Source organism: Chiloscyllium punctatum, chromosome 16 (assembly GCF_047496795.1).
Source record: "Chiloscyllium punctatum isolate Juve2018m chromosome 16, sChiPun1.3, whole genome shotgun sequence".
Lineage (NCBI taxonomy): Eukaryota > Metazoa > Chordata > Chondrichthyes > Orectolobiformes > Hemiscylliidae > Chiloscyllium > Chiloscyllium punctatum.
The window spans coordinates 79,671,326-79,699,119 of NC_092754.1; the positions used below are offsets into that span (position 1 = coordinate 79,671,326).

At 45.2% G+C, this 27,794-nt stretch overlaps 1 long non-coding RNA gene across 3 annotated transcripts in view; it reads right to left on the bottom strand.

Moving 5' to 3' along the window:
- LOC140487217 (uncharacterized) overlaps positions 1 to 27,794 on the bottom strand; it is a 47,509-nt gene that overhangs the window by 12,486 nt on the left and 7,229 nt on the right. The window contains exons 3-5 of one of the 3 annotated variants that reach the window (XR_011962781.1): positions 26,576 to 26,664; positions 24,047 to 24,154; positions 3,406 to 3,978 (exon numbers count right to left, since the gene is read on the bottom strand). This is a non-coding gene — a long non-coding RNA (uncharacterized lncRNA). Of the gene's footprint in view, positions 1 to 3,201; positions 3,979 to 23,082; positions 23,781 to 24,046; positions 24,155 to 26,575; positions 26,665 to 27,794 lie in introns of those variants that run through there. The other 2 variants (XR_011962780.1, XR_011962779.1) reach the window with 2 other exon arrangements.

Genomic DNA, 27,794 nt, shown 5'->3' on the forward strand with positions numbered 1-27,794 from the left:
ATTCTGAGCCGTCTAAGGAAATATCAGGGCAGGGTTTGTAAAGAGGTCAGATTGAATGAGGGTCTCAGTGAACAAAAGTGAGACACAGATACAGAGAGGTTTTGGTATGGATTGAATCAAATGTTATCAATTTGCACGGCTGCCAACATTACAGAAGTTACAAAGGGGAGTGATCAATTGAGTGGAATTAGAGCAGCAAATAAATCTTAAACATTTATGCAGCTAAAGGGGATACTGGGTAAAGATACCACAGTTAGTGCTGATTTCATGCCAGACACACCAGCCAGGACACACATCCGTGCTGTGTCTACCAGATTGATCTCTTTAAGATTTTTGTTCATTTGAAGTGTTTCATGTTTAGATAGTCCAGAGAAGACAGCTTCATTCTACTTAATCTCTTCTGCCAAGGCAATGTTGCTGTTAGAATTCAAGTCACGATGGCATGTTACTGGCTGCTTCAAGGACTGGAACTGGCAATTGAGACTAAAAGGCTACTGTACAAAATATCTTCAATTGTATTGCCAGATTGCCAGACACGAGGGGCTTTAAGAAAAAGAACTTAAATGATGGGCACTGAGTGTCAGAGCTCCTATTGTTGTGGGGACATTCTGTTTAGATACAATCTATTGGTAATTGTTAGAAATGACTTATCCTGGCTCCAGAGAAGTGCGCAGAGCATTATAACGGTCATTGAAGATGGTAAAAAATTTCCCAGAGGTTACAAATCGTAAATGACAGAGTAGGCATGAGTTCTGCTGGTAAAGTGTATTAATTTATTCAAAATAGCTCCAATGTACTTTCAGAAACAAGTGAGAGAAAAGCACATTCCTGAGGTCTTTACATTAGTCCAAATTTAGACATTCAGCAGAGCTGAAGGGAGAGCTGGTGTTGGCAGTTGTAGTAATGATAGGGAAAAACTTGTTTCACAGAGAGAGAGAGTTCACAGATGGAAAACTCAGCTTTAACATCACATCAACTGCAGAGTCGTCCAATTCTGCAGGTCCTGATCCTTCTCAGTAATATAAAAGGGGAAAGGAGTATTCCTAGCTCAGAGAAATCATTCCCATGTTAGGCAAGTTGTCGAATATTTAACTGGTCATGTGATCTGGAAAGACACCAATGTAACGGGACAAGGGCGAAGCTGTGTAAATGTGGGGACTGTGGGAAGAAATTTACTTACCCCTCCCAGTGGGACACTCACTGACACAGTCACACTGGGGAGAGGCTGTTCACCTGCCTCACGTATGGGAAGGGATTTACTCGATCTTACAATCTGCTGAGGCACCAGAGGGGGCACAATGGATTAGATCCTTCACCTGCTCCATGTGTGGGAAAGGATTCACTCAGTCCTCTGATCTGCTGAAACACCAGCGAGCTCACTCTGGAGAATGACCATTCACTTGCTCCCGATGTGGGGAGAGATTCACTCAAATGCACCACCTGCTGAGACCCCAGTGAGCCCACACAGGGGGAGAGGTCATGGTCAGTGTGTGAGAGGGGATTCAGTGATTCATCCTGACCCCCTGAGACCCCAGTGAGCCCACACAGGGGAGAGGCCATTCAGATGGTCAGTGTGTGAGAGGGGATTCAGTGATTCATCCTGACTCCCTGAGACCCCAGTGAGCCCACACAGGGGAGAGGCCATTCAGATGGTCAGTGTGTGAGAGGGGATTCAGTGATTCATCCTGACCCCCTGAGACCCCAGTGAGCCCACACAGGGGGAGAGGCCATTCAGATGGTCAGTGTGCGAGAGGGGATTCAGTGATTCATCCTGACTCCCTGAGACCCCAGTGAGCCCACACAGGGGAGAGGCCATTCAGATGCTCAGTGTGCGAGAGGGGATTCAGTGATTCATCCTGACTCCCTGAGACCCCAGTGAGCCCACACAGGGGAGAGGCCATTCAGATGCTCAGGGTGTGAGAGGGGATTCAGTGATTCATCCTGACCCCCTGAGACACCAGCGGGTTCACACTGGGTAGGAGCTGTTTCCCTCTCTGTGTGACAAGGGATTTGCTGAGACTCAACACGACTGAGAGCCCAGTGAGTGCACACAGGGAAGTGGTCATCCCCCTGCTCCGTGTGGTGTAGAGTTCACACATCACTGCAGGATTCTGATTCTGCAGTTACTTTTCATCAGAGTGAGGAGTGGACCTTGTTCATGACGACACTGTTGGAGTATTGATGTTGTTGTTGTTAACCACATTAACTGGGCTGGAGTTGACTGAATTTATATTGCCACTTTCTGAACCTCAGGATGCCTCTCTGGGCAGTAAGTCTCCACAAACAGCAATGTGACAAGAAGCAGGGTTCATCTGTATTGATTTAAATTGTGATCAGAGCACTGCTGTCTCACAGCACCAGGTAAAAGGTTGCAGTCCAGCCTTGGTCAACGGGGCCTATGTGGGGTATCCACATTCTCCCCATAATAGTGGGGGTCCCCTCCATGTGCGCTGGTTTTCTCCCACAATTCAAAGATATGCAGGTTAGGTGGATCGGTCGTCATAAATTGCCCACAGTGTTCAGAATTTGCAGACTAAGTGGATCAGCCATCGGAAATGCAGTGTTACAGGGATGGAGTGCTCTGGGCGGGATGTTCTTCAGATGGTTGGTGGGATTTGATGGGCCAATGCTCTCCTTCCACACTGTAGGGATTATATTCTATGATTGAGGATAAATAATATTCTCAGGGTCTCCTTGGAAGAGGAGCATGTGGTGTGTTTCAATGCTCTCTATGCCATTAGATAGAGGTGGGCACCGCAGGAGATACAGTGCTTTCTCTCCACTGCCACCGCCACCCCCTCACCCCCAACTCTACTTTGATTTAGCCCCTTCCCACCCTGTCACTTGTAATGGTTTGCTTTGCCCATAATGGGCTTTGTTTGTAAATATTCAACTGATGACACTGGTGTGCTACTCCTGGTGATTATATGTTAACAAAAAGCAAAATAATGGAATAATGATGTTGATGGTGGGAAGGTTGCTCAGCTGGGTGAGATAACACTTCAGGGTAGGAGAAATGGGAGAAATATGCTTCACGGCTCACAGAATGAGAACTGAAAGTAGTTAAATCAAACCAAAGGTTCAGAGAGGGAGGGAATATTTCCCTGGAGTTTGAATAACTGAAAAGTGATGGGGTCCGGGACTAGACAGAATTTTGTTTAAAGGGCATTTAAAATTTTAAAAACTGTTATATGCAGATAGTTTCCATTCTTAACGTTTTATTTATTGTGGAATAAACTTGTACTTTTCAAAAAAAACAAATTCACAAACTTTGCATTAAAGACAAATGTTAAATAAAATCCATCAAACCATCCCTCACTGAAAACTGAGGTGGAAGTGTAATCTCCTGCAAAATCCCTGCCCTGACTACTTCTTCCTACCCGGGCTCCATGGCTATATACATACCTGGGAGATAGCAGCAGGAGAAGGCCATTCGACCTTTGAATCTGGCTCCACCATTCAATGGGAAACAGCTGACCATCCAGCTCAGTCTCCTGTTCCTGCTCTGTTCCAATCCGCTTTCATGACTTTACCACGAAGAACTATATTTCAGTCCTCCTTGGGCTTCACTGCCTTTTATACCAGTGATGTTGCTGTGTTATTACGTGGGTGTAGGCAGGGGTAATGTGATGATGCTGCCTCCTGGAGGATGCACTCAGCCTCCCTCATCATCTTGCAGTAACATCAACCGGGTTTCAGCAAATAAAGATAGAACCCATTTCCAGGATATGGGCATCACGGTCTCAGCCAGCATTTATTCCCCATCTCTCGTTACCCTTGAGAAGATGGTCGGGAGCTGCTGTCTTGTACCATTCACAGTCCATTTGGCGCAGAGAGACCGACAATGCTGTGAGGAGAGTGTTGCAGGATTTTGTCTGAGTGATTCTCCATCTTTGGTTCTTCAAATGCTGGTTAACTTAATCACGATCTACACATGATTTTGAGATTTCAGTCTGCAAATCTTCCCCATCTAGCACCCTGTGTAAAGGAATATGCACAGATTAGAAATTCAGAACAGACTATTCTAGTTTCTCTGGAATATCTTTTTCCCCTTTCTTCCCCCAAAGCTGTAACCCTCCAGCCCACTTACTGTCTCCCACCATTCTGACTCTACTACCCCCTAATGTACACCCTCCTCATTCTCATGGAGTTACTGATAAACAGATCCATGACACCACTTCCCGTCCCTGGTTAGACTCTGCACCCTTTCTGGGTTCACTTCCTTTCCCTTCTGTTGCTGCAAGTCAATCATGTAACAGCAGAATGAAACAGACGGAAACAGAAAGGGAGGTGGCAGATCCTGGACAGAAGAGGAACCTTCAGTCTGGGAGAATGGATCAGATTCTTCCTTGTTTCCCATTAGTTTACTCCCGGCATTACAATGAACTGGGGATGGAGAGTGGTCCCACGAGGGTGTAGTGACACTTTGACCCCCCCAACTGATCAATACTACAAGCAGATACGTTCCTCCTCTGGCCAATCACAGTGTGAAATACTTTCCCCTAATTACCCTAAAGCACGTGCTCCAAAACCCGCCCAAATTCTGTACATGTACAGTGCCGGGTTTCCCAATACACCTGTGGTTCCTGCCTCAGGAATTATGGAAGTTACAGTCCCCATGAAGTCACTGGAGCCCTGTCTTTGAAAAGTGAATGAAACGTGTGGGATGGAAGGATGTTGTGTATAGGATCCCCATTCAGACAGATAGGACATATGGCTTGTCACTGGGTTTTACTGAGACATCTGGTTAGACAACCCAATTTCTGACGTAAGGAATATAGATTCAGTCAATTGCAGGGTGGAGGGGTCAAGAAGGGGAAGCAGTTTTAGGTAGAGGTGGCTCAGTGGCTAGCACCTCTGCCTCACAGCTTCAGAGACCCTGGTTTGATTCAAGCCTTAGGTGACTGTGTGGAGTTTACACGTTCTCCCAGTGGCTGCATGGTTTGGTTCGGTGCTCCAGTTTCTTCCCAAAGTGCAAAGATGTGTAGGTTAGGTGGATTCGCCGTGCTAAACCACAGTGTCCATGCATGTGCAGATTAAGCCATTAACCATGGGAAATACTGGGAATGGGTGAGTCTGAATTATAGGATTGGTGTGGACTCGATGGATGAATACCCTGCTTCTGCACTGTAGGGATTCTATTGTATTCTCATGAAGAAGAATGTACCTATCTCGATGTGTTGAGAATCTGTGGAATTCCCTATTCAAAACGCAGTGGATGCCAAGACAATGAGCAAATTTAATGGACAGATACAGATTTTTAATTTGCAATGAGCTGAAGGGTGAGAGAGAGAGAGCAGGCGGGAAAATCCAGCTGAGACCGAGGTGAGCTCAATCATCATGGTATTAAATGGTGGAGCTGGTTCGAAGGGCTGCATTGCATCTCCTGTGCCCAGGACTTATCTTCTTACAGTAATAACTGGAAAGCGGAATACAAAACTCACCACCTTCACCAAAGGAGATTTTCGGAAAATGTAGGATAGTCAAGTGGAATAGCATTCAAAACTGAGATAGTGAGGAAGCGTGTAGAAGATAACGATTTTGCAATTTTAAACTGAGGGGTAACAGTGATTTATGGTTATAGACTGTGTGGTACATTCACACCGTCCAGAATACTCTGTTGTGAATATCTAGTCTGTAATTTATTACAAAGCCAAGGTCACTGATAATGAAAACCAAAACACCCAGGAAACATCGTCTCACCTCGTAATCTGACAAAAGCCGCGTGATAAATCTGGTTGAATTTAGAACACAGATGGAAAGCGGATAGATTAAATCCAGTCCGAAGATCCTGTGCTTAATCAAAGGAGACTACAATAGTATAAGGCAGGAGTTGGTAATGTAGACTGGGAGCAAAGTCTTTAAGGTGGGACAGTTGACAGACAGTGGAGGAATATCAAAGCAATTTTTCGAAGTGCTCAGCAAAAGTATATATCAGTGAAAAGGAAGGACTGTCGGAAAAGGAGTAATCTGCCGGGGGTGGCTCAGGAAATAAGGGAGTCTATCAAATTGAAATAGAAGGCATACAAATTGGCAAAGACCAAAGGAGAAACGAGGAGATTAGAAAAACTTTAAAGGTCAACTGAAAGCTTGATGGGATTGGGTATAAAAAGTGATGAGTAGCTATCCCCAGGGCTGGAATAGCAGTTTACACTGCTAGAGGGAAACCTATTGTTTGGGGAACATATGGCCTCTGTAATTGTTGAAGCATTTAACAGTTACCAGAGAGATAATCCTGATCAAGTTCAAAATCACAGCACACTCCAAAAGCTTGTACTTCCAAATAAACCTGTCGAACTATAACCTGGTGATGTGTGGTTTTAAACTTTGTCCACCCCACCCCAACCCCGGCTCCTCCACATCAGCATCCCAATAGACAGCCCCACTGAAACTGAAGTGCCTGTCAGATACTTGAGGGAGTCATGGGGGTGTGGGGGAGGTGTGTGTGGTTTAACCAGAGTTGAACTGAACTAGACTTTTTAACTGTTGTTGCCATGGAGATCATCCTGAGAGACAGTCTCTATGTAAAGTCACAAATCACAAAGGTAGAAGAATGGCAGCCGTACATCGGACCTAATGCTGCCTAAAGGCGTTTTGCACGTAAAATACGCAGGTAACTGCCATGTCTCATCAATAAAGACTCAAAGAAGACCTCTCAGAGTTCTGTGCCTAGTTATTCCTATCCAGCAGGGTTCAGGAATATGAGCACACAGCAGTCAGTCTTCTCAGTGGAGGATACGAAGAACATGGCAGTAATTGATAAGGAGACTGAGGAAGGTGAGGACCTAGATAATAACCATGATCGTGAAAGAGTTAGAGCTGGGCAAGCTAATGGCGCTAAAGGTAGACAAGTCTCCTTCCCCTGATGGAATACATCGCAGGAAACCAACAGAGTTCGTGGGAGAAATAGCAAATGCACTTAGTTACAGCATCCTACAGCAGAGACAGGCCCTTTGGCCCATTCTGGCCCATGCCGATCAGAATGTCCATCCATGCTAAGCCCATTTCCCTGCACTTGGCCCATCTGCTTCTGAAACTTTGCTATCCATGTATTTGTCCAAATGCCTTTTACATGTTGTTAGTGTACCCGCCTCAACCACTTCCACTGGCAGCTCATTCCATATACGTACCACCCTCTGTGGAAAACAGTTGCCCCTCAGCTCCCCTTTTATACTTTCTCCTTTATCCTTAAACTGATGCCCTCCAGTCCTTGGTTCCCTGGGAAAAAGACTGAGTGCATTCACCTTACCCACGCCTCTCATGACCTAATAAACTTCTATAAAATATTCCCCCTCGGTTTCCTCTGCTCTAAACATAAAAGCCCTCCCTTGTCCAACCTCTCCCTGTAACTCAGACCCCTGAGCCCTGGCATCATCCTTGGAAATTTCTTCTGCACCTTTTCCAGTTTAATAACTGAAACCTACACTGCATTCATCACATTTCCAGTGTCTCCCCACGGCGTTGGAACAGACATGACAATGGATTACAATCCATGATCGATAATTCAATCCATTACAACAATCCCATTTTCATAGCTTTTTCCATGATGCAGGAATCCTTTTGTCTTTCTGGTTTCATGGTTAATTGCCCTCATACAAAACCAGTGGCTTAACTGCTCCTGGGAAATGTGCCAAGATTTTTTAGACTTTCAAGAACCAATGAAATCTCTCTCCACAGTCCCCACACTAACATGGACTTCACTGTCTCAGTACTTTTTTCCCAGTCACACTGACATTTGAAATATTCACCCACGGACAGAATGCACCACCTTTCCATCCAGATGAAAAGGTCAATGATATTCAGATCGGCACGGATCAAGTAACTATCAAAACTGAACATGAAGTTCAATTTGAATTTCTCAACTGCAAATCCCCCCTTTCAGTCCTGCACAACAGAGAAAACAGAAAGTGCTGGAGATCCTCAGCAGGTCTGGCAGTATCTGAAATGGTGACAGATGCAGGAAACATTGCAGCCTTGAAGAAATGGTTAGATTATCACACCAGGCACGTGCGCTTGATGGCCAGTATGTAGAAGATGGGGGCATTGTGTTCAACAGTTTTATATCAGAAACTCTGACCTCATTTGATTCCATGTTGCTCTGCGATTCCCTCTTTTTCGGAAGCAGGCAGGAGTGGGAAGCAGTGGAGAATGTAAATGATGAGTGACCTTCCTAGTGAGAGGATTCGTGTACAGTAGCAGGGATCCCTTTCTGGAAGGGCCTTGGTGAGACCACACCTGGAGTACTGTGTATACCTTTGTTCCCCTTTCCCAAGGAAGGCTCTCCTGGTTATTGAGAGAGTAAAGGAGGGTCACCAGCCTGAGTCCTGGGATGTGGAGATAGTTATGGGCTGCAGATGCGAGAAGTCAGAGTCCATACAATGTGGATCTGGGGAGGTACAGCAGGTCAGGCTGCATCACGGGAGCAGGAAGGTTGATGTTTTGGGTCGGAACCCTTCGTCAGCCCTGATGAATAGTCCTGACCCGAAATGTCACCTTTCTAGCCCCATCGTATTAATGCTGGTCATCAAGCACCTATTAATTCTAGTCCCCCGTTCTGGCACTCAGCGTGTAACCGATATTGTAGTACCTGGTGTGATCATCTCAACACTTCTTCAAGGCTGCAATGTTTCCTGCATCTGTTACCATTTCAGATGCTGCCCGACCTGCTGAGGATCTCCAGCACTTTTTTGTTTTTATTGTGGATTTCCCCCATTTTGCTGAAGCACTTAGAGTCAGAGAGTGTACAGCTCCATATTTTGCTGACTATAATTCCTGGGATGAATGGATGAAGAGGGACGCAATCTTCCTTTAATCCTCCTTTCCTGTGGCTTTCTGAGCCACTGACTACATCACTAATATTCTACCTCCCATTCCCTGTCCTGAATCTGACCCATCTAAGCCTACACTTTAGTTCCCATCCCCCTGTTAGACTAGTTAAAACCGCACCAATGGGACTGGCAAAAGCCTCCACCAGGAGATTTCTCCCAGCTCTGCCCAGGGGTAACCGGTCAGGCTGGTACAGGACCCACCCAGAAACGGTCCCAGTGCCTGAAGAATCTAAACCCTTCTCTGGTCCACCATTTCGCCAGTCACACGTCCAGCTGATCTATCCTCTTATTCCTGCTCTCACTAGCACATGGCACTGAGTAAGTCTGACATTATTTTATTTCAGGAGCTACATTTTACTGTATCCCTGATCTCCCTATATCCAGCTTTCAGGACCTCATCCCTTTGTTTAGTGATGTCATTGGTATCGGTGTGTTCCACAACCACTGGCTTTACCCTCCAGCTCCAGAATGTCTTGCAGCTGCTCCATGATAATCGCGGATCCTGGCACCAGGGAGATAACATACCATCCTGGATTCATGTCTGTGACCACAGAAGTGCCTGCCTGTACCCCTGACCATTGCTTCCCCTGTCACTATAGCCCTACCACTGTCTTTCCTCCGGTTCTGTATAGCAGAGCTATTTGTTGTATCATGAACCTGGCTGTTGCTGATTTCCCGAGAAGCCACTCCACATATTCACCCCCAACAGAATCCCAAGCAGGATTCAGTATCTTTTTGAGAAGTGGATGATCATTGGGGATTCCTGCACTGCCTTCCTGAGCCTTTTATTTGGTTTGATGGTCACCCATTCCCTTTCTGCCTGTGTAACCCTCACCTGCAGTGTGACGAACTCACTAAATGTGCTGTCCATAACATTCTCAGATGCTCCACAGTGAGTCCACTCATAACTCCAGGTCTGAAAAGCAGTTTCCCAGCAGATGCAGGTGGGCCCACTTCCTGCACACATAGCCGTCAGGGACACTGAAAGTATCCCTTATTTCCCACATTGTACAAGAGGAGCACACTACGGGTCTGAGGGCTCCTGTCACAACGTCTCTCTAGATTCAGCTAATTACTCCCATTAAGAGAATTTAAAATAGCTTTCAACCTTCCTTCACTTCAAACATTTCCATTACATATCAAAAGCCGCAATCTTTACTTAAGCTGATACATTATATTTTAAAAACTTAACAAATACTCTGCAGGTATCACTTACAAATTGACTGTTCCCATTGGGACCATGTGAATTTTTCAATGGCCTGAACTAAACCAGAGTTTCAGCTTCAACTTCTCCCGATCTCACCTTTCTCTGTTTTCACCCAACTGCAAAACACACTCATTGAGTCAAGCAACACTCAGTGCAGCCCTGTCATTTTCATTGTCTGTTCACACCTACACTGCCCTCAGCCTCCTGTACTGTTCCAATGCATCGCAATGGGAGCTCAGGAACTGTATCTCATCTTTCAGCTCAGCCCTTTGTAACCCCAGAGTCAACATGGACCTCAGCAGTTTCTGGATGAACAGACAGTTGTCAGAACCTGGAACATTCCACCTGAAAATGTGCTGGAATTTGAGTTCACAAAGAATTTTAATGAAAATTTTGCAGGGAGTTGAAAATTAGGAGTTTACAGGTTAACATTATGAAGTGAGTGACTGGGACTAAATCTGACAGTTCCTGCAAACAGACTAGGTATAATCTGGATAAATCTGTGCTCCCACTCAGGCCAAATCACCCATGGGGAATTCAACCACAAATTTGAACATCTTTCTGCATTTTGCTTTACAAAAGTATTGGAGATATTTTCCCAGAGACAGAACAGACAGCCCTTTCTCCTTCCACAGTAAAATGCTAATGATATTCAGATCCTGATGACTCCGCTGAGTGCAGAAATCTGCTTTTTTGAGATCCCGTCCTCAATTATTCTCATTTAATATCCTATAAAAAGAATTCACAAAACAAGTGCAGGATGAATTGGAAAGACAAATATTTCTCTGGTATGTGTCTGATGTGTAAATGCTCCTCTTTCAAATCACCCCTCCCCCACCCAGGAAGAGGACATGTCCATGCACCTTGCTGTACCGTGCCCCCAGTAAAAATGGTGGCCATAACCCAGGACCCATCACTGACTGAGGCCCACAGCCGTTTTCCCATTTGCTGTAAACATGGGACCAAGAGTTTCTAATTCAGGACTAACATCCTGTACAGACGTGTAAATAAAACCTCCTAGTCTAAACTGAATCATTTTCCCCCGGTTTCCGCTGCCACTCCCTCTTCCCAGTTTCCAGCTCCTGCACACACCAAGGGCCATTCCGGGTCCATTGACCCTTCCCCAGAACCGATGGCAGCTGGGAAAATTAGACTCCCGACAGTGTGGAACCAGGCCATTTGGTCCAACAAACCCACACTGATCCTTCGAAGATTATCCCACCCAGACCCATTCCGCAACTCTGTTATTCTAAATTTCTCCTGAACAACCCACCTCACCTACACATCCCTGAACACGACGGGAAATTTAGCTTGGCCAATTCACCTAACCTACACACCTTTGGACTGCAGGAGATAGGGGTAAAAGAGTAAATAATAGGTGGGATGGAGCGACCCTTCAACAACATGGCAACATTTACTCATTTCCTCTCCCCGACCTTATCTCAGATCCAACCCTCCAACTCAGCACCGTCCTCAAACTGTCCCACTTGTCCATCTTCTTTCCCAATTATCCACTCCACCCTCTCACCATTACCCCCACCTGCATTTTCCTATCGCCTTCCTAACTACCTTCCCACCAGCCCTACACACCCATCCTATTATCTGTCCTCTTCCCCACCCTCACATTCCTGAAGAAGTGCTTAGGCCCAATATGTCAATTCGCCTGCTCCTTGCATACTACCTGACCTGCTGTGCACATCCAGCGCCACACTTTAACACAAGTTGGAAGAACATCACCTCATCTTGTACCTGGGGACCCTTCAGCCCTCTGGCCTCAATATTGGATTCCATAATATTAGGTCCTAAGTCTCCTACGTACGAGTGTCCTAGCCCCCATCCCATAGACCAGGCCCTGTTATTACATTGCCTGCAATTACACACTACCTATGGTTAGTCACTAACAGTCTCCATAAACAGCTATTCACCCTCCCCCAGCCAGATCGTTATCCACTCCTTTGTCCAACTGCTCCCATCGCGTTCTTTGGAATCTATCACCACCTATCATTTACTCCTTAACCCCTACCTTCTGCATATAAACCAACATTGTTTCTCAGGAACATCAGTTCTGACGAAGGGTCATTGGATCAGAAATATTCACTTTGACTTCTCTTCACAGATGCTGCCAGACCTGCTGAGCATTTTCAGGATCTTCTGGTTGTTGTTTGTGATTTACAGCATCTGCAATTCCTTTGGTTTTCATTTACTGGGAGTTTATAATTCAGGTCTAGCAGCCTACATCGTGTGTTTATCAACCCACCCAGTACACAAACTCAATTTCTCTCCCAGTCTCTGCTGTCTCTCCCACTCCCTTCACACTCACTGGGTCCCCCCTCACAGTGACATTGCACCTGCACAGCTCATGGTCACGTGTGGGCCTGCTGGCCACACCCCTCATTCACTCCCATTGGCGGGAGGATTACACCAGCTCCCCTATTGGTCTGAAGCTGCCATCAATCAGCCAGGTCCCATTGTGACTTGAGTGGTAGGAGGCTGAGGGGTCACCTCAGATGTTTATAAAATCATGAGGGGCCTGGATGGGATACAGAGACAAGGCCTTTTCCCTGGGGTTAGGAAGGCCAGAACGAGGGGCCATAGGTTTAAGGTGAGGGGAGAATGACATAAAAGAGACCCAAGGGTCAACTATTTTCATGTGCGTGTATGGAATCTACTGTCAGGGAAGTGGTGTAACTATACAAGCTGTCACCATTTGAAAGGCAGCTGGATGGGTATATGAATGGGAAGGGCGTAGAGTGATATGGGCCAACTGCTGTCATATAGGACTAGATTAGGTTGGGATATCTGGTCGGTGTGGACGAGTTTGACTAAAGGGTCTGTTTCCTTGCTGTACATGACTGTGGCTCTGCCCTGGGATGAGCTTCATCATTCATCATCACAGAGCACAGGGGCTGGGGGCTATTCAGCCCATTGGGGCTGTACTTTCTTCCTCTGGAGATGCTGCCAATCTGCCCTTACTCCACTCCCATTTACCAGTAGCCCTTCACATTTATCCTCAAATAGTTAAATTCCAAATCTGTTTTGACAATAACAAAAGCTGCATCCAGCTGTGGTTCAAACTGTTCCAGATGCTCAGAACTTACTGAGTAAAATAACCTTCACATTTTTAAAATTTGTGACAATAATTTCTCTCAGTGTCTCTGTAAATTAAATATCCTGGAAACAAATCAGTTTCTGGTTGAAATCACTGATTAACCTTCTCAGCTACAAGGAGAATTGTCAGCTCTTTTGCTAACTCTCCATAAAAGAGAAATCTATCTTAATTTGAATTTATTAGTGTCATTAGAGATGCACAGCACAGAAACAGACACTTCGGTCCAAATCGTCAATGCCGCCCAGATATCCTAAATTAATCTTGTCCCATTTGCCAACACTTTGCCCATATCCTTCTAAGTTTCCTAAACACGTACCCAATCAGATGCCTTTTAAATGTAATCGTACCAGCCTCCACACTTCCTCAGGCAGCTCATTCCATACCATATTCAGCTTGAAAACATTGCTCTTTAGATCGCCTTTCTATCTTTTCCCTCACACCTCACGTCTGTGCTCTCTGGTTTTGGACTCCCCTAACCTGGGAATAAGACCCTGGCTGTTCACCCTAACCATGTTCTTCACGATTTATCAACCTCGAAGGTCACCTCTCAGCATCCGATGCTCCAGTGAAAACAGCCCGAGCCTATTCAGCCTCTCTGTATGGGTCAAACCCTCAACCCTGGAAACATCTTTGCACATCTTTTCTGAATCATTTCAAGTTTTATAATATCATTCCGATAGCAGGGAGACCAGGACTGAAAGCAGAATTCTAGAAATGGCTGAATCAATGTCCTGTACAGCTGCAAAATAATGTCGCAACTCCTATACTCAGTGCACAGACCAATAAAGACAAGTATACCAAACGCCTTCTTCACCACCCTGCCTATTTCACTTTCAAAGAACCATGAACCTGTACCTCAACGTCTCTTTGTTCAGCAACACTCCCCAGGCCCTTCCCTGATTTGTTTTTCCAAAACGCAGCACCTCACATTTATCTGAATTCCACTCCATCTGCCACTCCTCAGCCCAGTTGTTTGAAGTCTCATTGTACTCTGAGGTAACTTTCTTCCCTGTCCACTGCATCTCCAATTTTGGTGTCTACGTAAACTCACTAATCATAGCTCCTATATTCACATAGAAATCATTAATATAAATGATGAAAAGCAGTGGACCCACCCCCAATCCTTACACCATATTGCTCAGCACAGGCCTCCAGTCCGAAAAGCAAACCTTCACCACTATCCTCTGTCTCCAATTTTCCAGCCAATTTTGTATAATTTGTGAACCAGTCTGTTATGTTGAACCTTGTTGAACGTCTTTCTGAACTCCAAGTTAGTGATTTCCATGAACAAAGCCATGCTGACTATCCCTAATTATTTCTTGCCTTTCCAATTCCATCCAAATCCTGTCCCTGAGAACCCTTCCAGCAACTTGCCTGACTTCAGGCTCACCGGTGTATTGTTCCCTGGACTTTCCTCACCACCTTTCTCAAATAATGGCACCCGTCTTACAGCACCTCACCTGTGGCTATTGGCGATACAATCACTTCCCTAACTTCCCACAAAGTTCTGGGACACACCTGATCAGGTCCCAGGGATTTATTCAGCTTTATGTATTCTAAGATATCCAGTACCACATTCTCTGTAATATGAACACTTGTCAAGCTTTCCCTATTTATTTTTCCAAACTGTCTCACTTCCACATCCTCTAAGTAAAAGCTGACATGAAATCCTCCCACCCCCGATGGTTCCACAGACAGCCTTGCTGATCTTTGAGGGTCCCTAATCTCTGCCTGGTTACTCTTTTGTCCTCGGTGTATTTGTCGAATCTCTTTGGGTTCTCCCTAAACCTATTTCCCAAAGCTATCTCATGTCCCCTTTTAGCCCTCATGGTTTCCCCCGACTATACTCCTACTGCCCTTTTACTCCTGGAGGGATTCACGCAAACCCTGTACCTGCCATATCCCTCCTTCATTTTCTTGACCAGGCCCTCAATTTCTCTCGACAGGCAGCATTCCCTACACCTCCCAGCCTTGGCCTTAACAGGAACATACTCTCTGTGTACTCTCGTTGTTGCAGGCCTATGGATGCAATGGCAGATGAGGACAGAGAAGCAATCATTCTCAGTAAAGAGGTGGTGTTGGGAAAGATAACAGCCTAAAGGGTCGTCTGGCCGTGATGGAGTGCATCCCAGGGGACTATAACAGATGGCAGAGGCTAAATAGCAAACGCACTCGTGATAATTCACTAAAATGTGCTGGACTCTGGGACGGTTCTGACAGATTAGGTAGCTGCAAATGTGATGCCAATATTTTAAAATGGACCTGTTAGCATAACTTCTGTAGTGGGGGAAATGCTCGATCGCTCAAGGAAGAAATAGTGAGCTAGCTGGATAGAAATGGTCTCAGCTCAGACACAGCATTAATTCATGAAAGGTAGATAACACTAAGCTGAGAGGTAGAGCAATGTGCGCCGAGGCCAATGTAAGTCTGCAGAGGGATACGCATAGGTTAAGTGAGTGGGTAAGGGTCGAGCAGATGGAGGACAATGTTGGGAAATGTGAGGTCATCCATTTTGGTCGGACTAACAGCTAACTGATGAAATGGTGAAAACTTGCAGCACGCTGCTGTACAGAGGGAGCTGGGTTTCCTTGTACATGATTCACAGGAAGGTGGTTTGCTGGTGCAGCAGGTAAATAAGACAGTGAAGGGAATATTGTCCTTCATTGCTAGAGGGATAGTTATGCTGCAGCTGTACAGGGTGCTGGAGAGGCCATACCTGGAGTACTGTGTACAGGTTTGGTCTCCTTACTTCAGGAAGGATGTACTGGCACTGGAGAGGGTGCAGTGGAGGATCACTAGTTTGAGTCAGGATTTCAGAGGGTTGATGTATGCGGAGAGATTGAGAAAACTAGTTCTATACTCATTGGAATTTCGAAGTATGGGGGTTGGATAGGAAAAAAATTGCAATTATGAAGGGAGTAGATAAACTAGAAGCAGGGAGGTGATTTCCACTGGGGACGGAGCAAACTAGGGAGCAGAGAGTCAAAATAAGGGGATATCAGATTTAGGACTGAGTTCAGGATGGACTTCTTCAGATAAATCTGTGAATCTGTGGAATTTGCTGCTGAGTGCAGCAGTTGACGTTATCGACTTGACTATCGTTAGGTCAAAAGGTAGATTTGTGAACAGGAAAGGAATTAAGGGTTATAGTGAGAGAACAGGACAGTGGAGCTGAGACCATGAAAAGATCAGCCCTGACCTTATTGAAAGGCAGAGCAGGCTTGAGGGGCCATGTAGCCTACTCCTGTTCCTCTTCCTTCTGTTCTTATGTTCCCACTTTCCAGCTGTCCCTTTACCTGGGAATAGCAAAGAAATATTGAAAGTTCTCGCCTTGTACCGTCAAAATTCACCTTTGTCCAATTTAGAACACCGTTTAGATCTGGTTTATTATTTTCTGTAACTATTTTTAAACTAGTGGAATTATCAGAGAATCCTGAGAGTGTGGAAGCAGGCCATTCGGCCCATCACATCCACACTGACCCTCAAAGCCTCCTACCTTAAACCTGTAACGCTGCATTTCCCACGGCTAATCCACCTAGCCTGCCCATCCCTGAACAATATGGGCAATTCAGCCTAGAATATCCACCCAACCTGCATATCTTTAGACAGTGGGAGGAAACCACAGCAAACAGATGAAACCCATGCAGGTAATAACAACAAGGTGATCATCCCTTTCTTATTTCCCAGGTCAACCTAAGTAACTTCGCTGGACGTAATCTCAGAATGTCCTCCCTCAGCACAACTGTAATGCTACCCCTAATCAAAAAGGCCACTTCGCCTCCTCTCATGTCCCCCTTTCTATCCTTCCTCTTGCATCGATACCCTGGAACATTACGTTGCCAGTCCTACCCATCTCTGAGCAACGTTTCTGTAATACTCATGATATCCCAGTGCCACATTCAAAACCATACCCTGAGCCCATCTGCCTTCCCTGTCAGGCCTCTTGCATTGAAGTAAATGCAGTGAAACTTGTCAGTTCTACCTGGTTCTGTGCCTTGCCCTTGCCTGCCTTGACTGTCTGACTTCTGAACTGTACCAGCCTCAGACTTACCACTTTTCTCACTATCTCTTTGAGTTTACCCACACTCCCTCACTGGTTTAATGACTCCTGAGTAGCACGAGCAAATCTCCCTGCCTGGATATCAGACACCTTCCAATTCAGGTACAATCCATCCTTCTTATGCACTTCAACTCTACTCAAGAGGAGATTACAATGATCAAAAGATGTGAATCCTTCTGCCCTACACCAGCTCCTTAGCCAATCATTCATCTCCTCTATCCTGCTATTCCTAGTCTCACAAGCATGTAGCACCTGGAGTAATCCACATATTATGACCGAGGACCTGGTTTATTATATTCCAGGCTAATCTGCTATATTCTCTCATCAGGACTTCATCTTTGCCCCTTCCTATGTCATTGGTACCAATGTACAATGACCTCCCACTGGTCATTCTTTCCTTTGAGAATATTCTGCTACCTGTCCGAAACATCCTTGACCCGAGCACCAGGGAGGTACCACCCCATTCTGATGTCTCACTATCAGCTGCAGAAACAGCAGTCTGTGCCAGACTAGAAAGTCCCTGATCATCCTTGAGCGTTTGGAATCTGATAGACCTCTCATTATAGTGGAGCCAATCTCAGTACCAGTAACTTGGCTGTCAGTGTAACATTCCCTGAAAGTCTATGACAACCTACATTATCCAAAATAGTAAACTTGTTTGAGATGGGGATAGCCACAGGAGACTCATGGCTGAAAAAATGTGTTGCTGGAAAAGCATTAAAGGAGCAGAATCGACGTTTCGGGCATAAGCCCTTCTTATGTCCAAAACGTCGATTCTCCTGCTCCTTTGATGCTGCCTGACCTGCTGCGCTTTTCTAGCAACACACTTTTCAGCTCTGATCTCCAGCATGTGCAGTCCTCACATTCTCCACAGGAGACTCATGCTCTACCTACCTCCCTCTCCTACCTTTCCGAGAGGTAACCCATCTACCTGACTGTATCTGCAGTTTTCCGGCCTGAAACTGCCACCTATCACACACCCTGACTCTTGTAAATTCTTCATTATCATTAAGCACTACTCAATCTGATCCATGTGATCCAAGAGGATTTGCATCACTTCCTGCAGGCTATCATCAGGATCATCAAACTCCCCCTACTCTCCTCCAGGAAGTGCACATCACTGTACAAATGGCCATTTCTGCACCTTCATCTGCAGATCCAGAAAAAGGCAGAGTCTTACAGCTTTACAAAAGACTACTCTTGAATACATTGGTACCTATATTTTACATTTAAAACATTCAACCAAAATATCATAACAGAGGCACTTAAACTAGTAAACCCTCACCCTACTGAATGTTGCGGATTTTAAAAAGTAAAGCAGAGTAAGATTTACCTTTGAAGAGACTGAAACCCACTGAGCTGAACCCCAACTGTGAGTCACAGACATACAGCACGGAAACAGACCCTTCAGTCAAACTCGTCCATGCTGACCAGATATCCGAACCTAATCTCGTCCCATTTGCCAGCACTTGGTCGATATCCCTCTAAACCCTTCCTATTCATATACCCATCCAGATGCCTAATAAATGTTGCAATTGTTCCAGCCTTCACAACTCCCTCTGGCAGCTCATTCCATAAACGCAACACCGTCGCATGAAAAAGTTGCCCCTTAGGCCCCTTTTACATCTTTCCCCTCTCATGCTAAATCTATACCCTCTAGTTCTAGACTCCCTCACTCCAGTGAAAATACCTTGTCTATCTATCTGATCCATGCTCATGATTTTATAAACCTCTGAGACCACTCGTTAGCCTCTGACACTCCAGGGAAAACAGCCCCATCTTGTACAGCCTCTCCCTATATCTCAAACCCTCCAACCCTGGCAATATCCTTATAAATCTTTTGTGAACCTTTCAAGTTACATAACATCCTTGTGATAGGTGGAGAACAGAATTGCGCACAATATTGCAAGAGTGGCCAAACCAATGTCCTCAACAGCTGCCACATGACCTCCCAACTCTCTTCCTCAATACTCTGACCAATAAAGGAAATCATATCAAACACCTTCACTATCCTATCTACTTGCGCCTTTACTTTCAAGGAGCTGTGAACCTGCACAGCAAGGTCTCTTTGTTCAGCAACACTCCCCAAGACCTGACCATAATGTGTATCAGTCCTGCTAAGCTTTGCTTTTCCAAAATGCAGCACCTCGCACTTATCTGAATTGAACTCCATCTGCCACTCCTCAGCCCATTTGCCCATCTGATCAAAGTCCCATTGAAATCTGAGGTAACCGTCTTCACTGTCCACTACACCTCCAATTTGGTGCCATCTACAAACTTACTAACTATACCTCCTGTGTTCACATCCAAATCATTTATATAAATGATGAGAAGTAGTGGACCCAGCACCAATCCTTGTGGCACTCCACTAGTCACAGGCCTCCAGTCTGAAAAATAATCATCCATCACCACCACCCTCTGTCTTCTGCCTTATAGCCAGTTCTATATCCAGATGGCTACTTCCGTGAGATCTTACCTTGCTAACCAGTCTCCCATGGGGAACCTTGTCGAACACCTTACTGAAGTCCATATAGATCACATCTACTACTCTTCTCTCATCAATCCTCTTTGTTACTTCTTAAAAACCAGATCAAGTACGTGACATGATTTCCCATACAGAAAGTTATGCTGACTACCCCTAATCAGTCCGTGCTTTTCCAAATACACGCAAATCCTGTCGCTCAGGGCTCCCTCCAACACCTAGTCTAGCACAGCATCTGTAGCTCCCGAGCTTGTCCAAACCACCTTTGTTAAATAGTAGCACCATATTGACCAACTCGCAGTCTTCTTGCATCTCAGCTGTGACTATCAATAATACAAAAATCTCAGCAAGAGGCCCAGAAATCACTTCCCTCGCTTCCTACAGAATCTTTGGATATACCTGATCAAAGCCTGGGGATTGATCCACCTTTATGCGTTTCCAATATCCAGTACTCTGTATTATGGACAATTTTCAAGATGTCACCATTTATTTCCCCACATTGTACATCTCCCGTGTCCTTCTCCACAGTAAATACTGATGCAAAATATTGCATTTTGATAAAACAAACGAGGGCAGGACTTACACTAATTAAAAGTAAGGCTTTGAGTAGTGATATGGAACAAAGAGACCGAGGAGTTCAGGTCTTCCTAGTCTGTGTCACATGTAGACAGGGTGGTTAAAAAGGTGGTTAGCACACTTACCTTCATTGCTCAGACCTCTGAGTACCGGAGTTGGGAATTTAGGTTGAGGCTGTACAGGATGTTGGGGAGGCCTCTTCTGGATTACTGTGTCCAGTTCTGGTTGTGCTGTTATAGGAAGGATATTATTAAATTGGAGCGGATTCGGAAGAGACTAACCGGGATGTTCCCATGAATAGAGGGATTGTGTCACAAGGAGAAGCTGAATAGGCTGGGATGCTTTTTCACTACAGCGTAGGAGGTTGAGGGATGACCTTAGAGGTTTAGAAAACCATGAAGCGTGTAGACAAGGTGAATGGCCGGGGGTGGGGTGGGGTGGGGTGGGGCGGGGGGCGGGGGGGGGGGAGGAATTCAAGACCTGGGTGCATACAATTTGAAAATAGATGAGAAAGGTTTAAAAAGTAAATTGGGGATTTGTTTTTACTTTTACATATGTGAAGTGAACTCCCAGAAAAAGAGGCAGCTGTGAATACAATTACAATGTTTAAAAGACATTTAGACAAGTACATAAATAGGAAATGTTTGGATGAATGTGGACCAAGCAGAGGGAGGGGCGATTAGATTAGTTGGGAATTATGGTCGACACGGACTGGTTTAACCACAGGGTCTGTCTCTGTTCTGTATCACTTTATGACTTTAACTCTCGCTATCTTTGTGAATTCCTCCATGCTCACAACTCCCCATATCACTATCACCTCATCCAGACTAAACTCTTCCTTATCTCTAGAAATCCTCTCTAGCCTCAGAACCATCACTATCTCTGGTATCACAAACATCTCAATCTCTGTAACATCCTCCAATCTCCTCCTGTCTCATCACCCTCACGATCTCTAATCTTGACAACCCCCACAAATCTGTCCTTCTCCACAGTAAACACTGATGCCACACGTTTAGTATCCCCCCCAACAACCCCATCTCCTGCGTCTTCACACATAGGCTGCCTTGCTGATCTTTGAGGTGGTCCATTCTCTCTCTAGTGACCCATTTGCTCTTAAATGTATTTGTAAAAACCCTTTCCCTATTCGCCAAAGCGGTCTCCTGTCCCCTTTTTGCCTTACTGATTTTACTCTTAAGTATACTCCTCTTGCCTTTATACTCAAAGGATGTTTGTGATTTTTGGATTGGAATAAATGCGAAATATTACATCTTGATAAAACAAACGAAGGCTGGACTTACACTGATTAAAAGTTGGGCCTCGGATACTGATATGGAACAAAGAGACCGAGGGGTTCAGGTCTTTGAACTATGTGTCACATGCAGACAGGGTGGTTCAGAAGGGCTTTAGCACATTTGCCTTCATTGCTCAGATCTTTGAATATAGGAGTTGGGACGTTATGTTGAGGTTGTATAGGATGTTGGGGAGGCCTCTTCTGGAATACTGTGTCTAGTTCTGGTTGTGCTGTTATAGGAAGGATATTATTAAATTGGAGCAGGTTCAGAATAGATTTACCAGGATGGTGATCGGAATGGAGAGATTGAATTATAAGCAGAGTCTGGATAGGCTGGGTCCTTTTTCACTGGAGCACAGGAGGCTGAGGGGTGACCTTATTAGAGGTTTATAAAATCCTGAAGAGTTTCAGTAATGTGAACAGCAGGTGCCCTTTCCAGGAGGGGGTGCGATTCAAGATTGGGGACATACGTTTCTCACGTTAAAAAGTAAGGCTTTAAAAAGAAGTTCGGGATTTTATTTTTTTGTTTCTGCACAGGGAGTGGTTCACATGTGGAATAAACTTGCAGAGGACATGGTAGATGTGAATGCAATTACAATTGCAGGGTGGCACAGTGGCTCAACGGTTAGCACTGCTACCTCTCAGCGCCAGGGACACAGGCTCAATTCCTGTATTGGGTGACTGTCCATGTGGAGTTTGCATATTCTTCCCCATGTCAGAGTGGGTTCCTCCAGGTGCTGCCGTTTCCTCCCACAATCCACAGATGTACGGGGAGGTGAACTGGCCGTGCTCAATTGCCCATAGTGTTCAGGAATGATTGGGTTGAGTGAATTAGTCGGGGGTAAATACAGAGCAAAAGGGTAGGGGAATGGGATTCTAATAGGAAAACAACATTTGGACCCGTATATCAACAGGGAATGCTCGGATGGACTTGGACCAAGTGGAGGCAGGTGCGATTAGTTCAGTTCGAATTTATGGTCGACACGGACTGGTTGGACCACATGTTCTGTGTCGATGCTGTGTAACTTTATGACTCGTTACCTCTGTAAATTCCTCTATGTTTGGAACTCTCCCTATCAGTGCCATCTCATCCAGCCTTACAAATCCTCCTCATCTCTATAATTCCACTCCAGCCTCAAAATTCAAAAACCTCTATCACAAATATCTCTATCTCTGTAACATCCTCCATCCTCACAATCCTTTCCAACTTGCATCTCCTCCAGCTTCATTATCCTCCCCATGTCTAATCCCCTCCAGTCTCTCAAAGCTCTGCTATATGTGCCTTTCTTTATTTCCAGCTTTCAGGATGCCCAATGTTTATTTCTCACTTGATAATGGCCCTTTACAATTCCTGCGCTGAGCTTCTGAATTTCCTCTTAAATCTCTGCGTCTCACTTTCCTCCCAAGAAAATCGACCAATCATGTGTCATCTATTCTAGTATCACCGTTTCTGACCTGATGTCCAATGGAGCCTGTCATATTCCTATAATAAACATCTCAGCGGTAAACAGAACAGAAAAACGCTCTGGTGGTCCATCGAATCTGAGAGAAAGAAAACTACGACTGAAAACTACCACCATACTATTATCCTCCTCTATTTTCCAGTACATGTGGAAAAGTGTCATCTATCATGGCATAGCAAGTGCACACTAAATACATCTCAAATGATTTCGGGATTTGTGTCTCCCACCCTCACAGACAGTGAGGTTTAGTGCAAGTGTTGCTCGATGATGACATCACCCACAGGAACACAGAGCAGCTGGGTCTGTGCAAACCAGAGTTTGCCCACACATTGGGAAGGATGGCAGGGTCCCTGAGAGGGGGCACAGGAGAGTTACCAGGATGGTTCAAGGAATGGGGGATTTTAGTTGCAGGGACATGGGTGTTGTTAATACATATCAAGAATATCCATCTACAATAGATGGACTCTTGTTCTCAACCTCTCCCCTTGCCTGGGCTGTGGTAACCTTCAGGTTAAACCACCACCAGACATCTCTCCCTAATGAGAGAGCAGCCCTATGGTCTGGTAGGACAATGCTGACTTTACCTTTTACACAGTGATGCCACTGTGCATCGGAGGTGGAGAGAGGGAATGCTGAAGGTGGTGGATGGGACACCACTCAGGCACAGTGCTTTGTCCTGGAGGATGTTCGCTTTCTTTAATACTGTTGAGGGCTGCACTGATGAAGGCAAGTGGAGAATGTTCCAACACGATCCTGATGTGTACCTTATAGAGAGCAAACAGACACTGGGGAATCAGGGGTTTGGGGAAACTGAGGTGTTCTCATTGTAGCAAAGGAAATTGAGGGGAGCTGAGAGACAAGTGCTTGCAAAACATATACAACAGGATGTTAAACCTTGCACTCATCAACCCATCATAAAAGGATTACTGGACACATATTGAAGATTTTGGGGAGATCTATTGAGGGACGGTTTGATTCAAAGGAGAATTTTTATGCAGAAAATGGAATTGAGCTGGAACAAAATACTCACACACAGTGCAAATATCCAGGTCCTGAGGTCCTGATGAATGGAGTAATTCAATCAGAGTTTGGCATTACAGTTACTGAGATTGCCATCTGAATATCCACCTGTAGTATCCTGTAATACAAATTTATAAAATCTGTCACTGTCAGTTCAGGTTAGAAACTCACACCATCCCCTCCTCCTGGTCCAGGATGACTGTACATATTACCCCTTGTGGAGGTCAGTAGTCAGTTCAGGGGGAAATCTGTGTGGGTTTCTATGATTTTCCAACTTGGGACTTCATGTGACTGAACAGGGCAGATCTTTGACACATGGGACAGAATGTTCCAAGAGTCAGTGAGATTTGGAGAGTAGGATTTCCTTCCTTTTCTTTCCTTCCGTTCTGCCGCTGTGCCTCATCAATAAGACATGGGGGGGGGGTGTGTGAAAGGCTCATGCAGCTCGATGGGCAAGTTGTCTCCATTCTGACCAAAGGGCAGCAAGATCCTCCCAGTCATTCCAAAGAGTCTCTCTGAAAAGACAGCAACTCAGCATGCTTCCCACTGCCTGGTGCTCCCTGGAAAGATTTAGAAGAATGAGGGGGGAGTCTCCTAGAAAATGTAGAACAGTAAAATTCCAAAAGGATTATAAACAGTTTACAGAGATGGATTCGGAGAAGTGGACAAGTTGGTAAATGAAGCATAACTTGGGATAATGTGAAGTTGTTCATTTTGGAGGAGGTAATAAAAGAACAGAGGACTATTTAAATGGTGGAAACTGTAGAAAGCTGCAACACAAAAGGGACCAGGGGGTAACTGTGCAGGAAACACAGAAAGCTAGCACACAGTTACAACAGGTCATCAGGAAGGGGAATGGAATATTATTCCTGATTTCAGGGGATTTGCAGTATAAGAGTTTGGAGGAAATACCTGAGAGCCACTTTATATATGCGAGTGAGACCACATATGGAGTAATGAGAGAAATTTTGGTCCCTTTATTTAAGGAAATACATCACTTCATCGGAAGCATTCAGAGAAGATTTACTGGGATGATCCCTGGTTTGCAGGGACTATCTTTTAAGAAAAGGCTGAAGAAGTTGGGACTGGACTCATTGGATTTGGGGGAGAATGAGAGGCGATCTTATTGAAACATAGGCTTATTAAGGGGTATGTCAGGGTAAATACTGAGAGGATGTGTCCCATCATGAGGGAACCTAGAACCAGATTCTGGGTCAGTTGCAGAATCAAGGGTTCTGTTTTAGATTTGTCAACTTTAATGCAACACAGACATGGGTAAGGGGTTTCAGTAGCAATGGAGCTGGGGTGAGGTGGAGAAAAGCAACATTTTAGAGATCGGAATTCCAGGTGTTTGCAATTGTGTAGATGTCTGATCAGAAGGTTACCTTGGGGTCAGAACATGAGAGCAATATTGTTAAGTTCTGCCTCAGGCATTTCCCAGTAAGAGGGAGGGGCTGAGCAGTAAGGGAAAGTAATTTGTAATAGCAACTGAAGGCAATGGGTTTAACCATTGCAGTGTTTCATTGGAGGAAATTGCAGCCAATCGAGTGGTAAGCAGTTTGAAAAATGAGTAACAGTGGAGCAATGGAGAGGGATGATAGGGAGAGAGAGCTGGGCATCGTCAGTGTACATGTGAAACCAATACGATGTCACCTCCTGGCAGTGTGTAGGTGAGATACAGGAGGGGACAAAGATAGATCCTGGATGGACACCACATCTGAGGAATTCAGAAAGGAAAGGGAGAGTGGAGATGGAGCAGGATTTTCCAACAACCTTGAGGTCAAATATTAGTTCTTAGCAGAATTGGAGAGAAGGACATAACCAGAAAAGACAGACAGAACAACGAACAATATTTGTGAATTGGGGAGGGGGAGTGATGAGGAGGGGCCCGACTCCAAAACTGCTATTTCTACATCAGTGACATCACCCAACTCCACCCTAGACTCAGCCCATTTACTGAAATACTCGTCCATCCCTGTGTTATCTCCAGACTACGTTACCCAAACACACTCCTGGCCAGCCTCCCACATTCAACTTACATATAATCCCAAGAGTATCGAAAACCCTCCTGCCCGAGTGCTCACTTGCACCAAAACTTGTTGATTCATCAAAAGGCTCCTTCCAAGCAACAATTTAAAATTCTCTCCCTTGATGTAATTCCTGGCTGTGAACATCCCTGTCTCCCTGAACCACACAACCTGAGAGACCTCGACAACTCATTTTCTTTCAGACTCCCAAAGATGCATTTATGTATTGCTTCACCAGTCTGGCTGTTTCGACACGGTCAAGGGAACAAAGTCTGGAATTCGCACCCTGACCCTCTCAGACTTGCTTTCCTCCTTTAATGTATTCCTGAAAACCTGCTTATTTGGCAATACTTTTGATCACCTGACCTAATATCCCCATCTGTGGCCTTATGTCAGAAATTCTCAATTTCTGTGAAATTATAAAAATGATAAAAATACAAACCGTTGTTGATTTGCACACACATTGTCAACTCTTCACTGTCACTGAGTGAATAATCTGTAACATCTCTTACCCAAGTCACCACACCAACTGCAGCTGTACAAGGAAGTCAAACATCACCCTCTCCACAGGCAATGGGGCTTTGGCATTAATCACTGGTGTCTGTGGAGAGAGAAACACACAGTTGATATTTCAGGGAGTGCAAAATGCATTACAGGAAGTGAGAATGTTGCAGAATTTGATGGTCAGAAATGGAAGGAAAATGCACTCTTTTGTTGAAAAAAAGATTTATTCACTGGCAAAGATACTGTGGAAAATTTAGTCCGTTGAGAGAGCAGCACATTGTCAGGGGTTGGGCAGCAGAGGAAAATTAACTTACAAAAGGTCTGTGAAAGTAACAGTAAAACACTAAACAAGCCAAACAGCCTGTGCCCAAAGACTTTAACTCCCCTTCCCGCTCCACCAAAGATATGCAGGTCCTGGGCCACCTCCACCGCCAAATCCCAGGCATCTGATGGCTGGATGAAGAACGCCTCATCATCTGTGTTCAGATCCTCCAATCACATGGGATCAATGTGGATTTCACCACTTTCCTCATTTCCACTCCCCCCACCTTATCCCAGATCCAGCCTTCCAACTCGGCACTGCCCTTTTGACCTGTCCTACGTTTCCATCTTCCTTCCCACCAATCAGCTGCTGCCTGACCTGCTGTGCTTTTCTAGCATCACACTCTTTGACATTGAAAACATCCTGACTCTGACACTGTGTAAATCCTGCCCTATCACTCCCTGCCAAGGAAGGCTGTGCATGCGTCCCCCTACAGCTTGCCCCTCTCAAAGTTGGCAGCCACACACATGTCCCGTGGATCACTGCCCCCAATAAAGATGGCGGCGATCACTCACACCTTTCACCATTTGAAGCATTTTCCCGTTTGCCACAAACACAGGCCTGGGATTTTCAAATTTGTGTTTTCCGATGTGCACTAAGTTCTGTAAAACATCTCAGCCCGTTCCATTAAAATTTCCTTCTCTTCCTGATCAATATGTCTTTCCTTAACCATGCCCTGCACCTTCACACATTTCCAATGGCTTGGTCACAACATCACAGTGCTGCCAGTGAAGCTTATCACGTGGTATCACTTTATTCCTGATGAAGGGCTTTTGCCCGAAACGTCGATTTTGCTGCTCCTTGGATGCTGCCTGAACTGCTGTGCTCTTCCAGCACCACTAATCGAGAGGCTTATCACGTGGTTGAGTGTAGCCACGCCCCTCATTCACTCAGACCAACCGGCA